General features: G+C 35.3%; 1 protein-coding gene across 4 annotated transcripts in view; it reads left to right on the top strand.

The window, feature by feature from the left end:
* DLG2 (discs large MAGUK scaffold protein 2) overlaps positions 1 to 12,112 on the top strand; it is a 2,228,225-nt gene that overhangs the window by 1,191,356 nt on the left and 1,024,757 nt on the right. The gene's annotated exons all lie outside the window — the stretch shown is intronic.

The following is a 12,112-nucleotide window of genomic DNA, read 5'->3' as shown; positions in this document are numbered from 1 at the left end:
TCCTTTAGAGTTATTTGGGGGTTTCTTATAAATTATTGCACATGACTCACTTTGGCTCTGTAGGAATTATGTTATTTAGTCTCATTATTGGGTATTGTTTGTTATTGCTAATGAATTAAAATCAAAAATAGAAATATTATGTATTCAAAGTATATCAAATTAAGTGCCATAGAGAAGGGGTAAATAGGGACATGTTTACCAAATCATTGCATACAGGAGGCTCTTTTAGCTGATTTAGGAACATCCAATTAAATCATTTTAGAGTGTGTAAAGACCTCTGGACCTAGAATACCTGAGTTGAAATTCTGGCTCCAAGTTAGCTGTGTAATCAATTATTTAAGCGAGTCACAGGTTTATCATCTCTAAAATGAGGATGGATTAAATTTACCTTACATGGCTTTTATGAAAATTATGAAATTGTATTTGTATAAAAGCATTTGTGGTCTGGTGTATAGTAGATGTATAATAAAGTGTTAGAGACTCAGTTTGCCCTTTAAAATGCATAGAATATAAGACCCCAGTAGGTTATTCAAATTTAAAACATCAGTGACTGCTGCTAACTCTTCTCATAAACAGATGTGGACATGGGTTAGATGTGGTCAGAAAAAGCCACATGACTTGAAAGATTCTTCAAATGGGAGAGTTTCCTTTGTGAACTCATCAAGCTCCAGGATCAAGCTTTTTATTTTGCAAGTTCTAAAACTTAATTTGCCAACATCCCAGAGCCAATTGAAATTGAGGATACTGCTTCATAATAGTAAAGCTTACAAGATACTGCTGGAGATGAATAGATACTTACTAGAGTTTATTAATTTTAATGCAACAAAAAAGTTTCTAAGCTGACTAAATGTCCGTATACTCTAACCAGTTCATTATCCCTTAGTACAGAAATTATAAAGGGAGCCAAATGATAACCCCAAGCTTACCTGTGTCTGAGTAGGCTAGCTTAATCCAGTTCAGATAACCACAAAATCTCAGTATTCTTAAATTCTAACATGGATTTATCTCTCAAACATTGTGTCCACAGTGAGTGGTGAGTATCTGGCTCGAAGCCATCTTCACATAGGAACTCAAGATGATAGAGGGTGTACTTCATGAAATTGTTCCAGCAAGGGGAAAGGAATGATTAAGGATTTTGCACTAGCTTTTACAGTCATCCACCAAGAAGTGACATACGTTGCTTAAACTCACATTGATTGGCTAAAGTAAATATTTATTTGCTATTCCTAAATTGCTATACCTAAGTTTAAGGAGTTGAGGTGCAGCATCTCTTGTACCCCACAGTAGAGAGGAAGTGGATATTGGTGAATATACCTGGTAACCATACTTGGTCTGAAGTCTAATGACCTCATGGTCTGACCCCTGCTGTCCCTCTACCCACATAAAGTATGTAATTGCCAGATGCCTATACCCTCATAAAGATCTATCGGTAAGGTCAATAGAATAGAGGGAATAAAACTATGACATGCACTGCCAAACACTGCCTCAGAGACTCTTTGCCTCTGGCAAGAGTTGGTTGTCTCACTGGCTGACCAACTCTCCATTGCATAGGTATATTCTTTCCTTAGATCCATTAATGAGCTCAATTAGGATGCATTCAGGTCTTGTTGACCTGGGAACTTTTCTACCTCTTTCAGATGATTTACATAATTCTGAAGATAATATTATTTTCTTCATTTTGCAATTCAGAAGTACCTACTTGTTTTTCCTCCCCTCCATCCACCCTCTTCCTACAGATTTAAAAAGGTTTTTAGATAAACTCATAACAATACATTATTTCAATTAATAGTGTTTGGAGGACCTCAGGTCCTCTTCTTACTTAATGTGTGATTTTTCATGCTATTAATTGTGTCAGAACGGCAGTGCAAAAAGTAATTTCAGTTTCCTCATTTGTCCAGCGTTAAGTTTCTTTCTGCTTACAGAGACTAATTGTAAGAAGGGTTAAATTTTTGTTTTTTGTCTTTTTGGTTTTTTGTTTTTTTTGAGGCGGAGTCTGACTCTGTTGTGCAGGCTGGAGTGCAATGACACAATCTAGGCTCACTGCAAGCCCACAACCCTGGGCTCAAGGGATTCTTCCACCTTAGCCTCCCAAGTAGCTGCAATTACAGGCACCCGCCATCATGCCTGGCTAATTTTTGTATTTTTGTAGAGATGGGGTTTCGCTAGGTTGGCCAGGCTGGTCTTGAACTCCTGACCTCAGGTGGTGCGCCAGCCTCGGCCTCCCAAAGTGCTGGGATTACAGGTGTGAGCCACTGTGCCCAGGCGGTTTAATTGTAATTTAATCATCACATGTAGACGCCCTTCTTTATGTATTCCTTAATGAGTAATGACCATTTGTTTCCAGGTCATATGAGTCCAAAGAATTGAGTGACTTTTACATTGAACACTTTTGTCTCTGTAAGTTTACTATATTTTCTCTGGCCTAATGTTTGAACAGTTCTCTATTTGACAACCATAGTCAACATTTTTCTCTTCTACTAAAATATTTTGGCAAATATTTTCCCCAAATCAGAAAAGGAATTTACTCATTTAATTTTTTGTTACCTATTGTTCATTCATTCCATGCATCTTCATTTATTCAGACATTCAGCAGACTTAAAACACGTAGTATTTTCACTTACTAAGTCACAAATTTTGGGAAGCAGACTAGGAATAAGATAATTATTTCTGCTCTCAAAGGACTTCATCTTTGGGGAAAAATAGAAAGACATGGGCCCAAATAATGTGAAGCAGTGTGCTGTTGTTTGGAACTACCGAAATTCAGGGTTTTACCATACTTAGGCATTTTATTAGATTTATTCTTCAACATTTACAAAGTACTTTCTCATTAATGATCTTGTGTAACCCTCTAAACAGTTCTGTAAGAGATCGTGTTACCACCCTTTTACAGATGAGGCAATACAAAGTTAAGGAGCTTGCTCAAGGTTTTATTATTATTAACTGACATAATCAATGTTTTCCAAAATGTTCTTATACTGTAGGCCTACTTTAAGTCCTACACCTGCAACATTTTTGATCATGGATCTCTAACTAATTGTTTTGCCTGGATCCTTTGACACTAACAAGTTATGAGAATACCAAGACATTCTTGGTGAAAGATTACTTCCATGAGGCTATATTATAGAAATAAAGAACCAATATTTGTTTGGCAAGCAGCTGCTTTAAAGCTTTCTTATCTGGGTTACCTATGTATTTATTCTTTTTTGTTTATTTAATAGCTTTTTAAAAAGAGGATTCTTGTTTTGTTTTGTTGCAATTCTCTTTTCAGAAGAATAGATAGCTTGTGTTACCTGCAGAAATGTATTTATCTATATTTTGTTGCTCAGCTTAAAAAGAAAAGATTAGAAGTATGCTGGAAATAGATATCTTTTTTTATTTTTTTAATTCTTGAACATTCTTTCCATTTTATTTATTTTTTAATTATACTTTAAGTTCGAGGGAACATGTGCAAATATGTATCTTTTATAAATAAAGGTAAAGAAAAATAGATAATTTAATGCAATGTAATAGAAAAGTTTGCTGAGGTAAAGATATCAGAGAGAGGGACTGCTGGATATGCACATAAAACTTCAGGGACAGACCTAGATGAGTTTGTTAAAGTCCCTGTCTGATCCTGAGTTTTGTAGAAACAATTCAATGCATTTGGGTGGAGCATTCATGTTACTACACACTGAGGCAAGAAAGTAGAAGTATGACATTTTACTGGCTCTCAGTCGTTGCAGTTTCATGGGGGAAAGAGAAACATAAACAATTTTGATAGAACACAGAAAATGCTATGCTTCACTTATTGGGTGTTTTGGGAGCAGAGGTCACAGAGCTAGAGACAAAGTCAGAGTTGGAAGGGTGGATTGAGGTTTAGGGATAGTTTGGAGAAAAATGAGAGAAGGCTTTTTAGTAGAAGCCACTTCTGAAGACATTGTGGGTAAAAATGATGTTGACTACCATCTATTGGGTAATTATATGTGTGCTACTACGTATGGCCCTTCACACAAATTACCTCATGTAATTCTCTTCAGTGTTCTGTGAGATAGGTACTACTATTTTCCCACTTTACAGGTGAAAAGGCCAAGCAAGACAAGAGACGAAATGGTAACATTTACCTCAGGTAGCCAAAGAACTCTGGGCAAAAGGCCTCTGGGTAAAAGAAGGCTCAGCAGAAGAGATGTAATGATGCAAGTTGAAAGATAATCAGAGATAAAGCCAAAAATAGGGCAAGAGAAACATGATACGGTGTTTGAAAATAATCTGTTAAGGAAGAAAATAGCAAATGAAAAACAAAAAAAAGACAACTAGAAACCACAGGCATAGTAAACATCCATATGATAGACAAAATACTAATAATAGCAGGTACTGTTTATTGAGTGCTAACAATATCCTAGGCCTTGTTCTATATATTTTCCTATATTATCTCTTTTGAGTCTCAAAATAATTCTAGAGGGAGTTATTATTATCCTTATTTGTAAATGAGATTACTGGGCCAGGCGCCGTGGTTCACACCTGTAATCCCAGCACTTTGGGATGCCGAGGCGGGCGCATCACCTGAGTTAAGGAGTTCGAGATCAGCCTGACCAACATTGTGAAACCCTGTCTCTACTAAAAATACAAAAATTAGCCAGGCATGATGACGTGTGCCTGTAGTCCCAGCTACTCAGAAGGCTAAGGTAGGAGAATCGCTTAACCCAAGAGGCAAGATCACGCCATTGCACTCCAGACTGAGCAACAGAGTGACACCCCATCTCAAAAAAAAACAACCTCCCCCCCCCAAAAAAAAAACCAAACAAGCAAACAATAGCAACAACAAACAAAAAACAAATACTGATGGGTCAAAGAAACTAGATAAATATTTCAGTCTCACAGTAGGAAGAAGACCTGGATTTTGAGCTCAGATATTCTGACTCCAAAACCCAGGCATTTCATCATTAGCACAGTGCATAGCTTTTTTTAAAAAAAAAAAAATTATTATTTTTTTGGTACAACTTATGTTTTAGTTATATCTTTCTGAAACTAGATTCCATTTTCTGTGAAGGCATTATCTATAGGGCCAGTTCTTCTTATCTGATTTGGGAAGTATATTTTCTTCTAAATAAAGATAGCTAATCTCATTCACTACCTGTTTCACTGATGCAACTCTCAAGGATTAAACAGTCTTATCCCTAAAACATGGGGGATTACTGCAGCTCCATACACACTGACAACTCTCATGAGCCTCAGAAAGTCACTCACTCTTTTGCCTTTGTAGATAAGGCAAAACAGTATAATGATGGCTAATGATTCATAGGTAAAGGAAACAATTTAAAGATTTTTGGGTTCTCATGATTAAAAGACATTAAAATAATAGATTTCCATGTTGTTATCAAGTTGCTAAGCAGTGTAATGAAGGCCTATTTAAAATCACTGTCATTCTGCACAGCATGCCCATGAAATAATATGATGGGAATAATGTAAGCAAAACATTTCTTAAGAGTCTGAGTTCTTTATGAAATATATATATTTAAGAAACAAGGGAAATAAAGTTCTAAGATACTAGCAAAGGAATGAGAAAAGGAGGATACATTTTAACAGCAAACTAATGTTTGCTATTTTTGTCCCTTAAGTGCCAATATCTTGCGTCTCCCTGAGACAAATAATTGCTTCTCTTTATGGCAATTATGGAACAACATTTCAGTTTATTATATTTTTAGTAGGTTGAATCGTCATAATGTAGTTTCCTTTAAACTAAGTCTTCCTATCTATTATAGTGAAGTTCCAAGTAATTTTTAAATTTTAAATTTTTCATTACATCAATTAAAAATATATTTTTTTCCTAATGCCTGTCTTTGGTTAACGTATGTTCCTACTGTTCCTTTTGTTTGTGTTCTACTTTTCTATTATAATATATAGCTATCTACTTAATCCTAGTTTAAATTTGTAAGGGATTATATTTCAAAAATAATTTAAGGACAAATCATCTACTGTTAGATTAAGAATTTATTGCTGGAAGGAAACATATTGCCATAAAATTTTATTTTTAGACCTTGGTAGGCCTCAAAATATATATTAGAGGAATAACCAAATTAACTGATTAGAAATATATATGATTTTATTGAATTATATCTGAATAAGAATAAGATGGAATAAAGGAAAGAAAAAGTCCAACTCGGAAAAGATATATTAGATAGAGCCTGCATGTCACCATCTGAGGACTCATTTTGACTTCTCTTGACTCAAACCTAAGAGAAATAGTTTGTACCAGTTAAGGGTATTTATCTAATTTTGCTGGTAGTGAAACAAATTACTACAAAAATGAAAGAATCATTTCCAATAACAATTCAAGTTTTATAGTGTTCCTAAAATATTGATGAAGGGCAAAGAGTAACGGGTGTTTAAATGATGTGTGAGGCTTAGAAATATATGTCATCATTAAAGAAGTCACTTTTCCTATCTTATGAGCAAACAGTACACTGAAGATTTTCCAGCAGGATTGTCATTTTATGTACCATGGTTCTTATTTCTTAGAATTATAATAGACTAAAAGAGTAATATTTTACCAGGTTGCAAAGAATGTAACACCTATGCCTATTAAAACTCTTCATTTATGTGGCAAAGCACCTAAGCTAGTTATTCTGATTTTATTGTTATGCAAATAAGATGCCTTACACAAATCATCTTTTATACGTCAAAGATCCAAGTTTTGGGATTCAGGAAATCCGAGTTCAGCTTAAGCCTAAATTTTTACTAGGTGACAGGCCTTAATCTCTTTTGACACTTTGTGTCGAAAAAAATATACGTAATTATATAAATGTGTTTTAAAGACCATTTTTTCTAGTCCTGGCCTTAACTCTGGTTCTGTAAGATTTTGAATAGATCATTTACTCTATAGGGTTTCCTTCTGTTATTAAAATTAGATTATTATCTTCTGATTCAGAAGTTCCACTCTCAGGGATTTATCCTAAGGTAAACTATGAAGAGATTTATGCATAAGGATGTTAATATGTAGTATTATTTACACTAGAAAAAATGTAAACAACCTGCATCCCTACCAATAGGGAATTGGTTTAATTATAGTATAATCGTGCATTAGAATTATATGCCGCCAATGAAATTGATAGATTTTAATTAACATGGATTATCATATGTCATAAAAGAAGGCTACAAAGAAAATGTATAGCATGATTTTGTTTTTTAAAACTAAACATATTTGAGCAATGTGGATAGAAAAATAATTGTTTATTGTGTACTATGTTTCAAAAACTATTGTAAACACCTTATAAATATCATCTCATTTATATAAGACTCTAACAGGCATTGCTATTGTGCTTTTTATATTAAACAAACTGAGCCACTGTGATGTGCTGCCTCCTAAGAAATGTGTAATAATGAACAATGCAATGTTAACAGTGTGCATCTATTAACCTATTTTATTAAGTACATAGAGGTTTAGAGAGGCTAAGAGCATGAGCTCTTTTCCTATCTTGGCATTTACTAGCTGTGTGACTTTGAAGTTTCTTGACCTCTCTGTGCCTCAGATTCCTCATTTATAAGATAGGGCTAGTAATAGTTTATACAGTTTCTGTGATAACTAAATAAATGAATACATGTAATACACATAAAATTGTACCTGAAACATGATAAAAATATACATTTTTTTAAATATTAACTGCTACTAATACTGACACCTGGCTAAAAAGGGGTAGAATCAGAATGTGAAACTTGTTTAACTTCAGCACATACTTTCATCTATCCTCTGATTCTCGTATGCTTGTATCTCTATTTAACATGGCAATGTTCATATTCTCCCAAGATTACGAATGAGTTAATTCACTTTTAAGTTCTCCTCACTGAAGGGTTAGAAAATATTATTTGAATAGGCTCTCATGTAGAATAAAACAAGCAAAACAAAATAGGCGTATGTATTTGTGCTCTCATCCCTGGAGATTTTTCAGTACTTTATTCTGAGTTATTTGCAGGGCTTTCTCATTCTGAGATTGTTTTCTTAATGGTTTTCGAGAGGAAGTTGCCATCATTATTTATTTATTTTTTTTCTTGAGACAGAGTTTCTCTCTTGTTGCCCAGGCTGGAGTGCAATAGCACGATCTTGGCTTACTGCAATCTCTGCCTCCTGGGTTCATGCGGTTCTCCTGCCTCAGCCTCCTGAGTAGCTGGGATTACAGGTGTATGCCACCATGCCTGGCTAATTTTTATATTTTTAGTAGAGACAGGGCTTCTCCATGTTGGACAGGCTGTTCTCAAACTCCAGGCCTCAGGTGATCCACCCACTTCAGCCTCCCAAAGTGCTGGGATTATAGACACGAGTCACTCCCACAGGCCAAAGTTGCCATTATTTAAAGGAAAAGACAAAAAGAGATATTGGGCAGTAAAAGTTGTGATTCTACTCAGACTATAGAAGCCTACATTTTTTTTTATTGGGCTTCTTTTATTCATTCAACAAATATTTATTGAGTGTCCACTGTATTTCAGGCACGATTTTAGTGTCTGTCTGCTAGTGTTTCCTGCGGTCTGCCTAAAGATTACTGTATTTGTTATCTATTCTGCATAGAGTACTAGTATTTCCCCAAATCTTAGTGTATTAAAACAAACATTTATTATCTCTCATGCTTCTGTGGCCAGGCATTCAGATAAGACACAGCAGGGATGATATATCTGTGCTCTGAATGTCTGAGCCCTCAGTGGGAAGACACAAAGAGGTTGGAATCATCTGCTGGTTCATTCATTCAAATGCTTGGCAGTTGGTGCTGGCTATCTGCTGATTTCCTTACTAGGACTGTAGTCTGGAGCAGCTACACATGGCTTCTCCATGTGACCTGGACTTCTCACAGCATAAAGGTTGAATTCCAAAGGCAAGCCTCCTGGGAGACAGCCAAACAGAATTCATATCCATCTTATGACCTAGCCTCAGAAATCACATAGCGTCACTCTTGCTTTATTTTTCTTGAACAATTAACATGTGTAAATTGCTTGTTATTGATGTTTGAGATGGTTGAATGTCATAGCTTTTCAGTATTAATGAACTCAAATTTTCTGAGCTTGGATTTTGTCATAGCTTTTCAGTATTAATGGACTCTAATTTTCTGAGCTTGGATTTCTTAATCTCTATTTTTTCTGAGCTTGGATTTTGTTTTCCATAAATAAGAATGCAGTTGAAATGATGATTAAAAGAGAACAATTATGAAATACTTGTTTTGAAAAAATGCAGTCTATTTTGTAAGTATTTGTTTGTTTATTATAGATTTAAAACCTTTTCCTGTAACTTGTACTCTAAAGAAATAATTTCCATTCACGTCAAATGATGGTCAGCACACAAGCCATTTGGGGAGATCTTAGAGTCAGATAGATGTGAGTTGTACTGCTGCTGTTTTATTCGCTATGTGATTTTGAACAAGTTTCCTAACTTTTCTGAACAATAGAATACTCACGTATAAAATAAATAAATACATGTGTTCTTAGAGATTAGATAATAACTAGAATTTTAGTTCTTGTTATTTGAAGTACAGGGTGCATAAAGAATTACATAACCCGTATAATAAGCAGTTGTTACACTGCAGAGGAGGCCTGGGGAGCATCAGTGTAGGGATGTATACAATCTGACTTAAACAGAACCATTGATAACTCATACGGCACATTTTTGCAAAATGGAAAAATATAACCTCCCCTAGGAGGTCACAGTACCATGCCATGGCATGCAGCTTGGGCACCAGAGTGTGAACTGCATTTCTGTCATCACTTATCCCAAGGTGGGTTCCTTTGGGCACACAAGAGCTTGCACAACCAGACATTGTAGCCCAGTGCATTCCTAGCTCTTTATAATTTTACACTAGTTGTTGTGGTAGAAGTCTTTATAACCAGAGTTAAATGCAGTGATGCTCTCGAAACAGGCTCTCAAAAAAGTGGGGGTGGGGGCTGATTTGTAGCATGATATCCATGGTGTGAATACTCCCACAGGCTACCAACATTTTAACACCTAGATTACAAAACAATGGTCTCTCACTTGTCTATAGGAGACTGCTTCAACACACCCACTGGCAAAGAGTGAAATTTGAACAAGTGCCAGAAAACAGCCTGGGACCCCTTAATTCCCTTAGACACAAATCACCCTTAGAGGAGTCCCCATAATAAAATGCAAAGCCTTCCAGAGGTATGGTCAGTGTCATAGTAGGTATTTTGCTTTTTTTCTTTCTAAACTATGTCTATTTGACTGGAAAAAAAATATTAGTATTTCTCCACAAATGCTTATTGATACCTTATGGAAGACATTTTAGAACATCACATGTCAGAAAAGGAAACTGTGTTGTAATATTTTTTTAATGAGATACACTGCTACAACATGGTTTTGGAGAAGGAAAGACAGGAAATGTCACATGTCTTATCTTGGACAGAGAAGCCAGGCTGTGCCAGCCAAGAACAAAATAACCTATTGGTTATAACGCATTGGAGCTCAACATGTGCTGTCAATTCATACTTTTATATTTTTGGTAACATCTAGCAGATTTTATGGTCACAACAAATGTCATTTTTAAATTTCAGAAATGGTGAATTATAGCAAAAGACTTGGCTGTTGGATTGTTTTTCATTTCCTCTCAGTTTTGGTTTTGAGAGTCCGTATCTTATCACAAAGGAGGTAAGAGTTAGACAAAAGCATTTTTCAATAATGGCAAGTGTTTGGTTAGAAGTTAGTACGTCCTCCCTTTGATTCTATTATATTCACTTGAATTTGACAAATATAAAAAGGCCATGGCCCCACTCTTCAATAAGATTATGATTTAAAAATTGGACTTAAACAATTTACTGTGGCATAAGGTCATAGTAAAATAACAGTGCTACTACTACTGGGTAGTAGTAGCAGCAATAACAGCAACTAAAGAGAAAACCCATATTTGTATTCAGAATCTGCTACCAATTGGCTGTGTTAATTTGTACAAATGTATTTGATTATCTGAGCCTGTTGCCTATTTACAGAATGGGAATCCTATCTCACATGATAAAGAGAATATATTGCCTATAGGAGTTGGCTTCAACACACTCATTGGCAAAGAGTGAAATTCAAGCAAGTGCCAGAAAACAGCCCAGGGACCTCTTAATTCCCCTTACACACAAATCATCCTTAGAGGAGTCACAATAATAAAACAGAAAGGCTTCCAGAGAAATGCAAAGTGTCATAGTAGGTACAATTTTTAATAATAGCATCATCAAATCCTTGTTGTGAGGATTAAGTTAGATAGCATTAAAATTATTTAATGAAAATTTATCTTTTGTTTGTAAACTGGGTCACATACCGATTGCAGCAATGAAGGAACACATACATGTTTGTTCCTTTCTTCCCCATCCTGGCACTCCTTATAATAAGGAAAGAGCTGTGGATATTCATTGTAAGAGGAGATCCCACTTGATGCAAGGGATCAGAAATGGGATTGTGAGAACGATGATGTTGAGAGAAACAAGTAAGAATGAAAGAGGAGGTTTTCAGAGTCATACTCCACATGGAAGCTATGAATTGAACAACTGCATGCTCACTGTGGCAGGATATGGTATAAATATGAGAATGAACTACTTTTACCACTTCTCTGAGAAACACAGCTGAAAATCCATAGCTCACCAATAGTGAATAACATAAATGAGTTTTACCTAGATATAAAGATGAACACTTTGATTAAACTTTGGAGAAATAATTGCTTTTAAGGCGTGAATATTGAGGATGCTTAGTATAACAATCAGTTCAAAAACTTATGTTAATTCCATGTTTCCAGGTATCAACACATTCCTTCTTTTACCCTGACTTAAAGTATTTAGTGCCATTTCTACAAAATATAAAGGAAACAGGTAAATCACTTACTTTTTAAAGAGTTTCTTTTGAAAGTGTTTTCAAAAGCAAATCTGACTGGATGTGCTAGCTAGCTATATTTTTTTCAATTACCTCTGGAGAAAATGGCTTTAGAATACTTCTAATAGAGCTAATTCTTAGTATTTTCTGCTCACCTGACATTACCCAGTAAAAGTGATGTCATTCTTCTATGCAATGCCCATTTATTGTATAGTTTCTGTCAATGATATCAAGATGGTAGTTTAGAGCATACACTTAGTCTCTGTTAGGATAATCTGCCTTCTCCAGGAGCAATGG

The sequence above is a fragment of the Macaca mulatta genome, chromosome 14 (genome assembly GCF_049350105.2).
Source record: "Macaca mulatta isolate MMU2019108-1 chromosome 14, T2T-MMU8v2.0, whole genome shotgun sequence".
NCBI lineage: Eukaryota > Metazoa > Chordata > Mammalia > Primates > Cercopithecidae > Macaca > Macaca mulatta.
The sequence above is the reverse complement of the archived record's forward strand: the minus strand, read 5'-3'. Positions and strand labels throughout refer to the sequence as shown.